Here is a 13,498-nt window from a genome sequence, read left to right on the forward strand (position 1 = left end):
ATGCTTGGGAAGGAAATGCGTTCCTGGCACGAGTGGTGGCTGGAGATGAGTCGTGGTGTCACTTCGAACTAGAATCAAAACGACCATGTCTCCAGTGGAAGCATCCAGGGTCACCACCACCAAAAAAAGGCAAGGCCATCCACATGAGTGCAGGAAAGGTTATGCTGACGTTCTTCTTTGACCAAGATGGCCCCCTTCTGATTCACTTCCTGCAGCATGGGACAACAGTGAATGCCCAGCATTACTCACAAACCTTGACCACTCTTCGCCAAGTGATCAAATCAATACGATCAGGCGATCTCACCCGTGGGGTCATTCTGCTCCGCTACAATGCAAAGCCTCATACGGCCAACACTGTCGCGGCACTCCTGCAGAAATTCAGATGGGAGGTTCTCGGACACCCTCCACACCACACATTCAGGACCTCTTTCTCTGTGATTACGCCATTTTTGGTCCCCTTAAAAAGCCTCTGAGGGGCAAACGAATTCACGTCGGACGACGACGTCCAGCTGTACGTGCGGAACTCGTTAACATCGCAGCCCCGGGAATTCTATGAGACAGCCATTCACCGCCTTGTGTCACAGTGGGACAAGTGTCTCAACAGCCAGGGTCAGTACTTCTAACATACAGGCACTGGTTTCTATAATTATGCCTCCAGCTCGTTTCTTTTTGAACGCCCCTTATAGCAGGTCATGCTACAGGGCTTCCGCGTCCTTTCCAGAGACCAGCGAAGGTTTTGTTTAGGTATCGGCAAACTGTAATGCGGAAGTGGGGTAGTGCTCCATCATGCAGAGACCACCTAACCTGTCGTATTGCCAAAGGCACATTTTCAACCAGCCCAGAGTATTCCGCAGGAAGTCCAGGTACATTGTTCGATCGAGGCATTGCGGAATAATAACCAGTCCAAATATGTGGTCGCCAAGATTCCCTTCCCACATATTGATTATGGACCGATACTGATGAGACGCCTAACCATTCTCCCAGGGTTTTCTGTTGCCCACAGATGACGATTATGCAGATTTATCATACTAGTTCTGGTTAAGGTTGTCTCGTCGATAAAGAGTACTGTTGGCAGAAATCCCGTAATTGTGATGGCCTGCTGCGAAAACCATCGACAAAATCCTTTTCGTGGAGGGAAATACACTTCTGATAAACCTTGCACTCGTTACAGGTGATAGGGATAGCAGGAGTTGCCATGTAGGACACACGTAATCGTACTTTGCCTTACATTATGTTGGCAGGCCACTTGCCTGGAACTTGTGCTGGAGTTCCTCTCAATATCCTGTAAAACACAATCTTCCAGATCTGGTGTACGCACAGTCCGCCACCTCCCAGCGTCTACGTCTGTCTGAAAGGAGACATCATCACATAAACGCCCAGAAAGGACTTGAATGTCGTGTGATGTGGTTGGTGTCTGTGAGGGAGGGTACTATTTTTGGTATAGCCGTGCTACATCTCGAACATTTCCATCTGTTTGGCTGTTCACAAACACCATCTCGGCTTGTTCCCGACATGAATACCAGGCAATTCTGCTGCCTACAGTACGCTGCGTCAATAACATTCTGCAACACACGGCACCTGGTCAGAGGAACTTTAATTCGTCAGTGACATCTACCATGGCAATGAGGCATTTCCTCTATTTCCAGTCAGGAATCCGTTCCTGCAGTTTTTCTATTTTATTGATGTTCACCCTGTGTACTTAGCATAGAACACAAAGCATTCTTACGCGCCATCGCAGGCGAGCGGATTCGGCTGGCATTTTGTGCTGTACTACGCCGAGAGAACATACCTGGAACCAACTTGAGGTCGTTATCCTCTTCCTCTGAATTAATAAATACCTGGAGAGAGAGAATATCTTCTCATTCGCCTAGTTCCACGCCGAAGCTTTGCCGTCTAAGACGATGCAATATAAATGGCAGTATATAATAACAGAAACGTCCCCTGATTGGAACACCAATGAAATAAATCGCACTGCCTCCGTCCTCATTCCATATCATCAGTCTTCTGACTGGTTTGATGTTGCTTGCCAAGAATTCCTCTTCTGTACCAACCTCTTCAGTTCAGAGTAACACTTGCAATTTACGTCTTAAATTATTTTCTGAATGTATTCTAAACTCTGTCTCCCTACACAGTTCATTACCGTATTTTTAGTAAGTAAAACTGATTTCTGATTACTATCCTTCTGTTACAGTTATGTAATGGAAGCGCAGTGGACAGGAAATTAGTCATGTCAGGGAGACATCACGCTAATATTGTATAACACCAGCTCTAGCCTTGCTAATAGACATAATTCGATGTGCAAATAGAGTCCAGAAGTTTCTTCAGGTATGCAATATCCAGCTGAAGCCTCTCATTAATGATTACATCTCATGGAGCTGCCGTGTTGTAGTTAGAGTTAGTTACATGTTCCATGGATCATTTTCCACGATAGGTCGTAATGTTGTGAAACGAGTCATTTTACATTCACGTCGCGAATTAATTTGTGCATACTGTTACATTCTGAACGTTTCTAACTTTTTTATTTTTTATTACAGAAAGAAAAAAGATACAAAGCTGAGTTGCTAATTCCTACCCCCCACCTTTTACTCATTACATAATAGGAATTCCCCTACGGAATAGAAGTAGTTGTCAAAGAGAAACTTTCTCAGTTTCTTTTCAAATTTTACTTTGCTGCCTGTCAGACCTTTTATATCACTGGTTAAGTAATGAAAAATATGAAGCATTATGCACCCCTTTTTCTGTTGTAAAGACAACCTTAATGTGGAGTAATGAGCGTCATGTTTCCTTGTGATATTGCAATTATTTATATCATTGTCCCTTTACAAAAGGATATTATTTGCACCAAACTTTGTGAAGGAATAAATATACTGCGGAACAGTAGTCAAAATGCCCAACCCCTTAAACAGACCTACTTTACTGCGGTGATTTTGTATTTATTTATAGTATAGCGACAGTAGCATAAATTGAGAAATACATACAGCTTGCAATCAGATACTGAAGGGTCTACACACAAAGGAATTACAGACGTTGGCTGCGAGCGGGTATTGATCGAAATCAATGGGGAACGTTGAAAATTGGTACCTGACAGGGATTCGAACCCGTGTCTGCTGCTTACTAGGCAGATGCACTGACCATCTGGACACAGTAGTTGTTGCAACTGTACCGAATACCGTCGCACGCCTCCCGCCAGACACAAATTCTCAGCTTATCGATACACAACCAAAGTAGTGCCGCTTGCCTATAATCCTCATTATTCGCTATATTTCGCTTGTGCACTGAAAAGATCCTTGTGTGGTGTCTGTTCTTTCAGACATGCCATGTCATGTCTGGAACGCAACGCAGCAGTGATTCAGCGTGTCACGTATTCGACAAGTGCTTGGTAGGTTCCAGACGTTTGTGGCACCGGATGCCTACGCACAGGTCACACACTTCCCGTAATTTACCGGTGGTTGGTTTGTTGGCGCGAAGCTGGCACCTTCGTTTGATTGGATTTAGATAAGCCGAATACGAAGGCCAAGACATCAATGTGAGTTCACTATCATGCTCCTCATGCAACTGCAGCACGATTTTGGCCTTGTGACACACACAGTTACGCTGCTGGAAGATGCTATCGCGGTTGGGGAAGACATCAAGCATAAAGGGTTACAGGTGGCCCCAAATAATGTTCTCGTAGTCCACAGCTGTCATGGTGCCTTTGATTACTACCGCGGGTCCCATGGAAGCCCGAGTGAATGTTCCCATAACATAGCACCGCTCCCACCGGCCTGCGTCCGTGGCGCGCTGCGTGTTTCGAACAGTCGTTCGACGGCGTATGTGGACACGGGCTTCATCGATCTGCTGTCCTATCTCGATATTCCCGTGCCCTGTGTAATCGTAACTGGCGATGTTTTTGGGTCAACATAGCAACACGTATGGGTCCTCTGCTGCGGAACATATATGTACGACACTGTGCGCTAAACGGTGTGCTTCAAAACACTTACCCCTGCGCCAGCACTGTACACTGTCTTCATATCTGCCACAGATCGCTGCCTATCCTGCTATAGAGAGCGGGCAAGCCTTCGATCCCTATGTTCTGTGATGAGATATGGGCTTTTCTTCGCCTAATTGTGATTTCTGTATTCTTCAACCACGATGGATGTTCACGACAGCAGGACGTGAACAGCCGACTAGCTGCGCCGCTTCTGAGATGCTCGCTGCCAGGCAGTGGGTCACAACAATCTGGCTTTTGTCAAAGTCGCATGTGGGCTGATTTCCGCATTTGCTCCGCTCATCGCCACTAGGAGATTCCCCATTCGTCCCTGCTAACGTTCGTTTACTTCTGTTACCGCGTCACGTGCCTTGAGTGCCACAAGGTAGCATACAACCTCTCTGTGGCCAGGGTTCATAATGTTTTAGCTCATCAGTACATGTAAAAATCTAATATGTTCCAATTCTGAAAATAAATAATAACTAATGTGCAGAACATTTAACCTATAAAATTAGGACTTTTAATTAAAATTAAACTTAGCGAAAGCTTTTGACAATGTTGACTGGAATACTCTCTTTCAAATTCTAAAGGTGGCAGGGGTAAAATACAGGGAGCGAAAGGCTATTTACAATTTGTACAGAAACCAGATGGCAATTATAAGAGTCGAGGGACATGAAAGGGAAGCAGAGGTTGGGAAGGGAGTGAGACAGGGTTGTAGCCTCTCCCCGATGTTATTCAATCTGTATATTGAGCAAGCAGTAAAGGAAACAAAAGAAAAATTCGGAGTAGGTATTAAAATCCATGGAGAAGAAATAAAAACTTTGAGGTTCGCCGATGACATTGTAATTCTGTCAGAGACAGCAAAGGACTTGGAAGAGCAGTTGAACGGCATGGACAGTGTCTAGAAAGGAGGATATAAGATGAACATTAACAAAAGCAAAACGAGGATGATGGAATGTAGTCGAATTAAGTTGGGTGATGCTGAGGGAATTAGATTAAGAAATGAGACACTTAAAGTAGTAAATGAGTTTTGCTATTTGGGGAGCAAAGTGGTCGAAGTAGGGAGGATATAAATTGTAGACTGGCAATGGCAAGGAAAGCGTTTCTGAAGAAGAGAAATTTGTTAACATCGAGTACAGATTTAAGTGTCAGGAAGTGGTTTCTGAAAGTATTTGTATGGAGTGTAGCCAGGTATGGAAGTGAAACATGGACGATAAATAGTTTGGACAAGAAGAGAATAGACGCCTTTGAAATGTGCTGCTACAGAAGAATGCTGAAGATTAGATGGGTAGCCTGCCGCGGTGGTCTAGCGGTTCTAGGCGGTCAGTCCGGAACCGCGCGACTGCTACGGTAGCAGGTTCGAATCCTCCCTCGGGCACGGATGTGTGTGATGTCCTTCGGTTGGTTAGGTTTAAGTAGTTCTAAGTTCTAGGGGACTGATGACCACAGATGTTAAGTCCCATAGTGCTCAGAGCCATTTGAACCATTAGATGGGTAGATCACATAACTAATGAGGAGGTATTGAACATGAATGAGATTTTCTCTCTACAGCGGAGTGTGCGCTGATACGAAACTTCCTGGCAGATTAAAACTGTATGCCCGACCGAGACTCGAACTCGGGACCTTTGCCTTTCGCGGGCAAGTGCTCTACCATCTGAGCTACCGAAGCACGACTCACGCCCGGTACTCACAGCTTTTTTTACTGGCAGAAGTAAAGCTGTGAGTACCGGGCGTGAGTCGTGATTCGGTAGCTCAGATGGTAGAGCACTTGCCCGCGAAAGGCAAGGGTCCTGAGTTCGAGTCTCGGTCGGGAACACAGTTTTAATCTGCCAGGAAGTTTCAGGTATTGAACATAATTGGGGAGGAGTTTGTGGCACAACTTAACAAGAAGAATGGACCGATTGGTAGGACATGTTCTGAGGCATCAAGGGATCACAAATTTAGCATTGGAGGGCAGCGTGGAGTGTAAAAATCGTAGAGGGAGACCAAGAGATGAATGCACTAAGCAGATTCAGAAGGATGTAGGTTGCAGTAAGTACTGGGAGATGAAGAAGCTTGCAGAGGATAAAGTAGCATGGAGAGCTGCATCAAACCGGTCTCAGGACTGAAGACCACAACAATAACAACAACAATTAAAATATACACATTAAATCAGCGTTCAACATGTAGTGAGTGAAGCCAATTGATAGCAGAGAAAGCAGCATTAATAAAGTCAGTGAATGGTCGTGGGTACTTTCGTAGAGTGCAGTCTCTGACAGTATGCTGAATGATTTGTTCTTGAGCCCCACAATCGCAGGCTGGTGGAGAGTTTCGGAGTCTCCTCTTTTGCATCATAGCATTGCACCTGGCGTGACTGGTTATTATCCTGTTCAGTCCTGTCCACTTCTCTACAGGTCAGAGGCGGGTAAGCTGCAATACGGATCTTGAACGCCTTAATGTTGTATTGTTGCTGCATTCCATCGCTTGCGCCTCTCTTCTTTGGTAGCTTCTTTTTGTTTATTCCAGTATGCCGCAGCGGAGTGCGTCATACATAGCGGTCTGGACGAGATTTGTTTAAAGCTGTATGAATTGGAAGAGGTAGAATGTGAATTAACGTTTGTTCTATTTAATAACCTTTAAAGAGTTTTCGCATAAAAAATTTGGAGACATTTCGTTTCAGCACGCCCTTGTACAGTGATACGTTGGATGTTCAGGCCATGTAGTTACAGTGCTTAAAAATCGTGTAACTGACAAAATATTTTTTGAACGTCGTTTGAAACCAATTTTTATAAACGTTATGGACTCTTTTGGATTACTTTTACTTCAGATCTTGATTTATTTTGTTTATCTTAAGTTTTGGTTACGATAGACCTATAACGAAGGATTAGTCACAAGTCTAAAACTACTAGTGCCAAATTATGACATTCATAATTAAGTGGCTGGAAGAGCTAATTTGTTACACGTCTGAATATTTCTATACATTCACGGATGAAAACTTAACATTATGATTCTTCATGTTATGTCATATCACTTGACCAGAGTTTATACATTTCTCTAAATTTCGAATAGAAACTTACATCAAGTGCTTTTGTATACTTGTATGTGTTGATTGTTTGTGTCATATATTTTTCTAATTTTTGTGTATTTAGATTTATCTACGGCGTCCATTGTGAAGAATGTCGGCATCGAGGTGCCCTTTGCCAGTTTTGGTTATTTTGTAGTTTTTATTTTCTTCTTCGTTAACTATAGTCTTTCAAATCTGTAGGTTAATAAAATTATGGGTACTGAATCAAAAGTATCGTAGTAATACAAAGAAGACTTGTGAAACTCTATCGCATTTTTCCTGTGAACCATCACTGACATGATTATCCGTCAACCTTCCAAAGTATCATAACGTCTATTAGAAAAGGGCAACTTGTATTACTTTCAGAGACGAGTGCGGCTGTGGGGACTCGGGAGCGCTACGAGAGGACGGCCATGTTAAGTGTACGTGGCGCTGCTGCTGTTGCTGAGGGTTATCGTATTTTCCCTGTGGCCATTATTAGTTTTGTTGTTAAGTTATTTGTATGATTATAGTGTATAATGTTTTGAACGAACCCGTGTTTACTAAACAGACAGTCCCTGTGCTAAATGTAGTTCAGCGATATTTTGTGCCTTGTCTGCAGATATCTGTTTCCATGTACTTAATTATGTGATTATTAGTCCTAGTGTTAACTGTGTATTCATGTATTCTAAATAAATAGCCATTTCAGTGTACTTAGGTGCACGGTGTTTCTTATTGTCTCATTGGATATACGAGAGCTGACTAAAATAAACTAGACTTCTGCCATTGCTAAAGGGGATTAGTTGTCTTGAAGTCAAATGACAATGATCGTGTTGTTCATTATACGCGTGACCCTGCATTTTAATTGTGTTCGGAGTCAGATGGGACGTACTTTGAAAGCGATCTCCACATCTGAAAAGATTTAACATGTACGCTGTCTCATTTCATATTTTGCAGATGTCACACACAATATTTTCTGGAGGAGAGCAAAAGAATGTCTCTTGTAACAGCTCGTCCACTGCCATTGATGTGGCCGATTTCGGTGAATTTTGCAACATCACAGGAACACAGTTCAAACTCGAAAAATAGTTGCACAGAAATACGGCAAAATAATCTTTCCATTGTAATTCAAGTGTTACGAAAACGGAACGAGGCTGCTTGTATCTGGAGCTACGTTTCTGGTTGTTCGCAGTGTCTTCTGGACTAACTCCCCTATAGGATTTTAAAATTGTGTTCTTACGGAAAAAACCATGTTGAACTTGCGTATCATTTATTTACTCTAATGTACACCTCAAGCAACTGACCTGAAGCAAAAAAGTACATTGTCCTGCCTGCTTAGACAATCCCCAAGACAGTCTTAGAGTTCTGTGACGCCCGATGAAGCTGAAATTTATGGAACGTCTATCGATAGAATGTCTGACACGTCAAAAGACACGAACTAGGAAAAATGAACGAAATTCCATAAGAAGTCATGTCATACGAGGCTTCAGCAGCCCTCAAAACCTTATATTGTAAATCGTGGGGACGAGGAAAATGGGGGGAGGGACTGACTCGTTCCACTTGTTCTTGTGTAGAAAAATAACAGCAGTCGCTCTCGTCGCTACAGCTCAAATCTAGATAGATGGTTAGTATGATACATTTTTAAAACATTTGTCCGCATGAAGTTCGAGGATGGACACCAGACATTGACACAGCACGTTTATGTGCAACGAATACCTACTTCGTGATTATAAGGGCAACAGCCCTAGAATATTGTTCCAAACGACGCCAGTGATTGGAAGTAAGCAAATCATCTAAGGCTTTCGTCACAAAAATTACCAGCTATACGTAGAACAAGTGATGCTGACGCTGACCTTCAGTTTGAGAAGATTTCTAATATTGCGTTTCCAGTTCAAGTTCTGATCAGTATGCCCACCAAGGAAGTATGAATAATCGCTTTTATATGTTTCCTTTCCCCCATGCTGTACTGCTACTAACGATGACGTATCTTACCTCAGGCATAATGCAATGAGCTTTTTTTCCTATGTTAAGTGATAGATCAGATATCGAAAACCAATCAATAATGCTTTTGAATTTTTCATTTTGTGCTGGTTGTGTTGTTTCTCCTCAGTTGGGCTTGGATTGTGATGTTTTTAACATGTTAGGTCATTTATACATGGGAAGGATAGAACTGATCTCGGAATTCATCTCTGTGGAACATCATTAATAATTCGTCCGTAGCCAGATGAAGATTTATACTAATAGCGACATAAGTTATCTAATCTTTGCTTCCCATCAGTTAAATAGAAAGTAAACCGCTTGCCAACTATACATGTTGCTCCAAAAAGTTATTGCGATTTACGCAATCAAATGTCCTAGACAAATCACAAAAAATCCTTTTAAATTAAATCTTGTCATTCATATATTTTAGTAGACGGTCAGTTAAATGATAGATGGCGTTCGATCGTAGTCTCATGTGGAAGGAAAAGTTCATGTAAATGGAAAGCAAAGTTACAGGTTTGTAATAATATGTCGTGTTTCTCTTTTGTATTATATAAGCCACGAGCACGCCCTGTGTTAACACGAAACTGCTTGCACTTAATAGTCATCGGAGCTACAGCTGAGTTCGGGTACTACAAATTTGGATTCACGAGCTGGAGTCCGTCCATCAGCCCGCTGGCTGCTTTATTGCGGACCTCCACGATTTCCTGCCCTCCGTGATCAGTGCTGTCAAGTCCTATGCTGCTGTTATCACTCGGCGTGTGTCACCGACCATCGTTTAGGTGATAGTGGAAGATCGTTCTTCTGCGAGGAGCAGCGTTTACCTTCACGGATCGAGAGCAGAGTACATATCTGTATGAAGATATAAAAACCTTAGCATCAAAGTGTGCTGCTTACCAATTGGATGAATTGCAGCTGGTGAGTGACACTCATTGGCGTGCAATTTCTGGAGCAATTGCCTCGCCACGGGTTTATAGAAGTTTACCTCAGTCGACTTCAGTTTCATACCTGCGTGTGGCAACGAAATGTTTTCTAGATCTTCATCAAAATCGTTCGAAAAGAAATGGCTGTAATGTTTTGGAGCTATAACAAATCAGTAAACATAGAAGGCTAGAGAACATCAGATGAAACTGATTCATTCTTTCACAATACTGAAAGGATATTCGGTTTTTGTTGTAATAAAAACAGGGGTGAGATCTTACGAAAAGTTGTAGCTACACTAAATATTCAGTACATATTAGATACACTGACGTAATTTAGGCGTTAAAGAGTTGATACAATTTCGATACGACCTGCACTGTAGCGTCTAGTTGAATAGACTCAGAGAGCGATCGTGCTTGGTGACTGTCCATTAGTGACTGAATTGTATAACATCCAGATTTTTAGCAAGAGAGTTACATAGAGGCTTCATGTACATAAACTACATCTGATTGGGATGTGGAGCTATAGACTGTAAGACCCTTCCGGTATTAGTTATTACAAGTTTGTTGCTGAATAGTTTGATGTCACACTGTTAGGCATCAGACTTGAATTTTAAGGAGAGCACTGGAAGATCTACGACCAAGGTGCACATGCCCTAGCCGGCCGCGGTGGTCTCGCGGTTCTAGGCGCGCAGTCTGGAACCGTGCGACTGCTACGGTCGCAGGTTCGAATCCTGCCTCGGGCATGGATGTGTGTGATGTCCTTAGGTTAGTTAGGTTTAAGTAGTTCTAAGTTCTAGGGGACTGATGACCACAGCAGTTGAGTCCCATAGTGCTCAGAGCCATTTTTTTGCACATGCCCTGTTGAGACATCTATTATTTCTGAATAACATTTACATTAAGAAAAATGATGAACAGGTACCTTGAAATTGCACACAATTTAAATGAAGTCCGAATTTATTGAGATTTACACACAAAAAGGTCCATATGTCGCCTAACTCACATTCACATCACGGTTCCATTTATACAATTTAACGTGAATTAGCCATTGATCTTAGGATCGATACTTTCACCTTAAAATTAACATTCTTTCATCAAATGCTCAGACCATATTGATTCGCATTCGCGAGCGCCAGAATCGTCAGGCATACAAAAAGACACCTCTCTCGCAATACGGGACATGCCCACGTTGTGTGTGCTGCTGAAGCCTGAGAGAGATAAATGAGGATAGATAGATTCAATAGTTTAAGTACATGATTGATATCCAGGATTCATCTTCCTTAATATAATACTGCACGTCATAGACCACTGCGTTCTACCCAGTATCAGTGCCCCATTCACGCTGTAAGGGATCTGAAAATGTGGAAAATGCAGCCAACGTGTGCAGTGGAGAACTGTGCTGTATAGAGACTAGGACTGTCGATATTTTTAAAAATATCGGGAATCCATTACATAGATATTTAAAAAAGAACCCTATGAGCTCTCGACATGTCGATAGAAATGATCGATATGTCGATATATTGACGGAAAAAGATATCAACGTACCTGCAGTCTTACAGCTGTATAAATATTTGTTTTATTATTAAATATTCTGTAAATCAACAAGTTAGCATCCTATCTATCCCCCTTACAGTAAGGATTGAAAGGAAAACGCTGCATGTTCAACTTGGCGATAGCCATTTCGCTAACGATGGCAACCGCATGAAAGCGGGACAATAGAAGGGGTCTGATGGGTCCATCGTTCGGTTTCGTCACATATCGTATTTGTCCAGAACACTTCATGTTATTTCCCTGTTTTTTTTTTTCATTTCTGTAAAAGGCAGTGACCTAGCAGTTGTAGTGTTAAAATTGCGTGGCGAAGCTAAACGTTGCATTTTCTTTTGGTAGCGCCGAACGCCGATTACGTCAGCATTTCCCCTCAAATGTCTCCGCTGCCATTCCCAGTGCCACGTATAATTGCTTCTCACAGTTGGAGAGAAAGATTGGACGTGAAGGATTCTTACTTCTTCTTGAGCGATCAAGAAGTAGTAACAATCCTTCACACAGTGAAATTAAAATTATATCCTATTACAATTTAAAAAGAACTAATTCAAATATATTTCGGAAAATTGTGAAAAAAATATAAAATATAAAATAAAAAAGTCGGTACTCGATGTTGCCATTATGGTGTCAATATACAGGGGGATAAATGTCGACTGTATATATCGATATCTTTTGGGAAAAAGACTATATATTTATATATCAACAGCCCCAATAGGGCGTTTCAAAGTATATAGATGTGATTAGATGCAATCATGAGGAATAACTTTTGTTAAGAGGAAAAATGTTCGCTGTGTCTTCCCGGCGATGGTAGGCGTCCTTTTGGTATTCGATGGCCCTGGGTTGATGCGATTAAGCCGAACTACGGGTAGCAGGGTGTATTACCTGGGTACGCAACATGCAGCTATCATAGCAAATTGTAGAGTGATTTTCAAGAAAACCTTAACAACGAGTATGTGTAAGCGGGGAAAGGTATTTTAGAAGCGAATTAGGAATTATAGTTGTGCTGGATCACTTCCTTTCGTACGGGGCAGATGATGACTGATGAACAACACAGAAGACATATGCACGCTTCAGAGTAGGTCTACCAACGCCTTGTCGCTTCTCAGGGGCGTAACCAACACAAAAGGATGCCTATCATCGCTCCGTAGTGTCAGCGAACATTTTGTCTGTAACAAAAGTTGTTCCCCGTGACCTGAGCTATCGTCCTTAAACATTTAATGCAAACGCTTGCAAACATCCAATATAGTTGAGACAGTCCATTATTTAGTGACAGAAAGAGGATACACGATAGTAAAGTTATTAGCCAAAGGACAAGTTTAGCAGGGAGAAGACTGAAGGAGAAGTAGGCGTTGTTGCAGATAATTCGAACAATTCCTCACTTCTCCCCTCATAACCGACTTACAAGCAGGAACTGTATAATAACACCTACATCCGCTCCCAGCACTACTGTGAACTGCACAGCAGACGGCACTTCGCACTGTAACACTTTCCAATCGAGTATGGATGCGGGAAGAGTGATGGCTAAAATGCCTTTATGCACGCTGTAATCTCTCTGATCGTGCCTTCACTGTCTCATCTGAGTGATACATCAGTGTCTCTAGTATGTTTCTAGTTTCAGCACTTAATACTTGTGTTTGGAACTTTTAAGTAGGCTCTCTCGGGACGTCTTGAAGCTATCTTCAAGCGTCTGACAGTTCAGGTTTTTCAGCATTTTTCCCATGAGTCGATTAAAGATGTGACGATTTATGATGACCTTCTTTGCATACTTTCATTATCCCTTATGAATCCTATTCGATATGGATCCAAAACATATGCTGCTTATGTATGGGTCGCACGGATGTTTCGTAAACACAGTATACTATTCATGAACTGAATTTTGCCACTTGCGTACCTGCAAATGAGCCTCTCTGATCTGATCTTTTCATCAAATATCCGCACTAATTGTTTCCTGGAAGTGACTCACTGATATTGCAGTTGCACAGTACTATTGTTTGGCGTTTTTTGAAGTGCATAATTTCACATTTTTCAGCATTTAAAGTGATGTTTCCACCAAGGGCAGTACAGGAA

The 13,498-nt window shown here is 42.3% G+C and overlaps 1 protein-coding gene across 1 annotated transcript in view; it reads left to right on the plus strand.

The window, feature by feature from the left end:
* Positions 1–7,702, plus strand: part of LOC124614040 — a 422,676-nt gene extending 414,974 nt beyond the window's left edge. Inside the window, exon 7 of the mRNA XM_047142870.1 lies at positions 7,377–7,702. The gene's annotated coding sequence lies outside the window, so the exon portion shown is untranslated. The remainder of the gene's footprint in view (positions 1–7,376) is intronic.
* Positions 7,703–13,498: the final 5,796 nt, after the last annotated feature.

Source organism: Schistocerca americana, chromosome 4, assembly GCF_021461395.2.
Source record: "Schistocerca americana isolate TAMUIC-IGC-003095 chromosome 4, iqSchAmer2.1, whole genome shotgun sequence".
Taxonomy (NCBI): domain Eukaryota; kingdom Metazoa; phylum Arthropoda; class Insecta; order Orthoptera; family Acrididae; genus Schistocerca; species Schistocerca americana.